This window comes from Lycium ferocissimum, chromosome 7, assembly GCF_029784015.1.
Source record: "Lycium ferocissimum isolate CSIRO_LF1 chromosome 7, AGI_CSIRO_Lferr_CH_V1, whole genome shotgun sequence".
In the NCBI taxonomy this organism is placed as follows: Eukaryota; Viridiplantae; Streptophyta; class Magnoliopsida; order Solanales; family Solanaceae; genus Lycium; species Lycium ferocissimum.
Window position 1 is genome coordinate 42,730,242 of NC_081348.1, and position 4,991 is coordinate 42,735,232.

Here is a 4,991-nt window from a genome sequence, read left to right on the forward strand (position 1 = left end):
ACAACTAAATTTTGGGAAAAATTAAAGTTTGGGACCGATACAGTGTTCCCGGTTAAGTTCGGGTTTTTAAAAACCCACTCCCCCTGGGGGGCAGCAAAATTTAAACCCCCCCGTTTTTTTTTTTAATTTTTTTTTTGGGGGTTCCCTTTAAACCCGGGGTTTTTTTAAGGGCAAAATTTTAAAAATTTAAAAAAGTGGAAAAAAATTTTAAAAGACCCCCAAAAGGGAAATTTCGGTTTTGCCCTTTTTCCCATAAAAAAGTCTTAATGTAGCCCAAATTTTTTTTTTTATTTTACATTTTAATTAATTTTATTCTTTTGAATCACTCCTACCCCCGGGACCCCCATAAAGAAAAACCCATAAATATTTTATTTCAATGTGAACTGAATTATTTTTAATTTAATATATCATCTTTTAGAAGATTAAAAAGAAGAAAAAAAGAACTTTTAATTGCGGGGGAAAGGAAGAACTAGGAAACCCCATTCCATGACCTAAAAAAATTTTTTCCCACATCTAAAATATTACTTATCTTATTATAAATTTAATTTTTTCAATAAAAATCTTTTTGAGGGTTTAAGACCCCTTTTGAGGACGGGGGGGGTTAATAGAAAACCATTGGGTCCCAAAATAGAAAAAAAAACAATTTACTTATGTTGTTTTCAAATTTTTTTTTTGGGTTTTTTTAAAATAAGTCTTTTTTTAAAAAAAGTAAAAAATAATGGGTAGCCCAACTTTTTTTTTTGGGCAAAAACCGTTTTTTTAATGCAAACGCCCTCCCTTTATTTTATACATCCTTAAAAAGATACTCCTTAATCAAAAATAATTCTTTTTTTAAATTTTGGGAAAGATTTAGAAATTCAACTACTTCTAAAAATTAAGAGGTATATTGACTAAAATATCCTTAATTAAGAGGGGCTTTGAAACTATAACAAGCATTAAATTTGTTCTTAACCAGAATTTCCAAAAAATTTTGGAAATGAATAAAATACCTTACTTGAAGACTAAAAATCAATTACTTTGGATCATTTTTTTGAGGTTAAATTTAATTATTTTAGATCGAGAATATTAAATTTTAAGATATTTTATTACTTTACCTCATTTATTCAGGTTAATAATCCTCCCATTAAATGTTTTTTTCCATTAGGTATTTCCATTAATAACAAAATTGTATTAAGGGTGAAATAAAAAAAATAATTAATTTTAAACTTATAAAAAACCCAATTTTTTTTATAAAAAAAAGATAATTTGATACATGATAAATTTTTTTTAGAGCGAATTTCTGACCAAAAATTCCTAAAAGATCCCCAAATTTAACGTAAAAAAGATTTTATCTTTTGAAAAAAAGGGGGTTTTTTGGCATTTGCAGGAAGTAGAATCAGGTGTGGGGGGTTTACCCCCTTTCGGTGTGACTCGGTTTTAAGTGGGACCCCAAATTTAAAGGGCCGGTGGGGTCAATCATTAGCCTTTGGGGACACGTGGGAAAGGGGTGGATAGACCGGAGGGGCCGAGTTGTTTTTGCTTTTGTTCGAGTTGTCTTATTCCCTTGATCCCTTCTTTTCATTTTTCTTTTTTATTCTTTTTTTTTAAACTAATCTCTGTTGGGTTTAACCATAATTACTGTAAGTTTAGGGAATATTTATTTGTTTTACTTTTTAAGATTGTCGGTTAGTGAGAGCACGAGTATCAAAAGTTTGTCATTACGCTTTAGTCTAAAGATCTTAGCTTTATTTAAATCAAATTCAACTTTTTGCTTGGATCTTTTTTTTAGATTTTGAGTTTAAAATCATTTATACTTGGCTAACGAATTGTTGCACGGATAACCATTGAAATTATGCATTAATGAGGGTAACATCATTTGGAGATGAAAGAGATTACTCCCTCACATCCAAAATAAGGGTTTGTTTGGAAAGCCACCTGGTAATTGGAATTGTGTAATTACTAGGTAGTAATTACGAAATTTAACTTACATGTTGTTACTAAACGATCTGTTTGTTATTCAGTAATATAATTACGGTTGTAATTACAAGCGTGTTGTTTGTTATACAGTGTACACGATTTATTTAATATAAAAAATAAAATTTAATTATCAAAAATTAAAATTAATATAAAAATATGTGTCTTTATAAATGATATTAAATTATTTATTTAATAGCATATTGTTTCTTGAAAATATATTAATTAATAATCATATACTTGTAACTAATATTGTAAAAAAATAATTGATGTATTTTTTTCAAATTAATAATATTTTAATTTTCAAACCTTGTTCTAGCTCTAAGCCTCGTGGTGACTTCAAGGCCAATTTGAGATTTCGGGTGACCCGCAACCCTTGACCTCTTCTTTTATTTTCCATATTTGTTCCTATGCATTTCATTTCTCCCACAGGCTTGTACTCGATTCTAGTGCTTTTGTACGATTGACATCCGGTTTTGGGTATAGATAATTAATATGTTTTCTGCATTTCTATATTATTGATACTTAGAAAGATGTCAGCTTGTAATATGTTTTTCGCACTTAATAGTTAAATGAATTTCTAAATTTGGGATGGTTCGCTTCCCGATTAGTGTAATCCATCATGATTCGTAATTTCGCCGAAATTTTGGAGAAGAGCGCCCCCAACTTGTATGGGTAGTTACCAATATTAATGTGATTTGTCCGAAAACTATATAATCACAATCATTGTTGATTAATTTATGAAAATTTGTATATATTTTGTTGCTCTCTTCATTCATAATAAGGATTTTTAGGTACGCACACCCTTAAGAAGGCTCCCGAAATTAGGTGTTTTTACTAACTTACTTCTAATTAAATGCCTAGAAAAATAAAAGCTTAATGATTCTTGATTATGTAAATAAGGGTCATTTTGGAAGAAGAAGATCAATTTCTTATTGAAACCTTTAAAACACCACTTATTTTGAAACAAAATGAATTTTTTAAAAATCACTTATTATGAAATGGAGGGGTACCAATTAACCGACAAAGTTAATCTTTAGTCCCAATTAAACATATAAATTGCATCTCAAGTATTTTGATAATTTAATACTTATAGTGAAAAATCAATTGGTCTAGCAAGTCTTTGGATCATTCTTTTTAACTTAATTAATAAAGTTAACTATTCTTAAATTCTCTCTATTCTTGATTTTAGTTATCGAATATCCTCTATTTTTTCTTTTTATGTCATTTTTTAAATTATTTGCAATTTGTTCTGTCACGTGATTTACAATTAGCTCTTCAACAATTTAGTACATCAATTTCCTCAGTCAGTGGTCAAATGTTTAATTTGATTTGATAGTTTTAAATTTAAAATGAAGGATAGACGATACAACTTACTAAAATTTTCTAATATTTATTAGAAACTAAGAAATAGTTTTATACAACTATCTTTCATTTATAATCAAATACCCATTAGTTTTTAACTAGCAAATTTTTTTCCTGCTTTATTAAAAAATTTTGTAAATAATTATTGTTTAATTTGGTAAAAAAATTTTGCTTTGACAATTTTATTTTGTTCTTATTCTTTAAAAATAAAGATTTGATATAATTAAATTTTCCCAAGAGGGGGTTTTTTTAAAAACAATTAAGTTCACTTTTTCTATGTTTTGAATATGGGGGCCCTAAAACTTTATAACTTCCAAATATACACGATATTTTTTTTCAAGAATCTTCAAAAATTTTGAATTCGAGAAAAGCAAGTTTTTTTCTTGACTTTGAAAATACAACAAAAACAACAAATCCCCTGGGTGAAATCCAAATTTTTTTTAAAAAGGGGAAAGTTGTATTCCTTCCCCTACTTTGGGATCTTTGAAAATAAATTTAAAAATTAATTAAGATAATATGTTTAAATGAACAATGAAATATTATCTAGACGTTTTGTGCCATTTACATGTTGGAGAATTTTTAAAATTAAGCAAAATGGTGTTATCACATTTAAAAATAATTTTGAAAACGAAAGAACTACAAAAAATTTCCTAACGACCCAAAAACGAAAAAAGAAAAAGAAAAAGAAAGACCATATAAAATATTGAAATTAGTAATTCAACACAAATATGATTTCTTTTATACTATTTAATTTTGTTTTAAAATAAATATAAAAATGCGCATCGGGGTTTTAAATTTTTTCCCCCTTGTAATCTTTCTTTTAAAAAAAATATAAAAATGTAACGGGGTTTTAAATTTTTCCTTTTTTCATTTTTTTCTTCTTTTTTTATTGGGGAAATTTTAATTTCCCCCAAAGGTATTATAGAAGAAAAAGAGAAAAGATGGCCTTTAAAATTCAAATAAAATTTGAAAGTATCACTATTGAAAGAAAAAAAACAAAACGTTTTTAGTTTTTTTTTTTTTTTTTTAAAGTATTTCATAGTATTTTGTGTTATTTATATATATACTTTATGAATTTCAAGGAAAATATAGTAAATTCCCAAAAATCAAAGCAAAAACATTAGAAAATAGGCTATTCATTCATAAGACTTAAACCTTTTTAACCCAAAAAGTCACATGTTCTTCAAATTTTAAAACTACAAATTTCGACATATTTTTAAATTATTTATTCGACATCTAAAGATACAAGGTTGAAAAACAATAATCTTAATATAACGACAAATTTTTTCCATTCCAATTTCTAAATGCTCATATTACCCCCAAGTCACTTGTTCCCATGAAACCGGAGTGGGTAGCTTAAAAAATAAAGATTTTTTTTCAACCATGTATGACAACATCAATTTAATTTACAAAACTTGTTCGGAAGTTTAAAATTCCCCCGTTCCGGGGTCCAACATAAAAGACGAAGAGGTCGGGCCCCTTTCCAAATGATTAGCAATGCAAAACCCCCACCTCTAAAATTAAAATTATTTGAAACAGTTTTTAAAAATATCTTAAATTCAAAAAAAAAAAAATCCAAATCCAACAAATTCACAATATTTAGATTAACCCCCAAAAGAAACAAACTTAAAGTCAATAAAATATGAAAAATAACTAAAAAAAAACAACCAAAA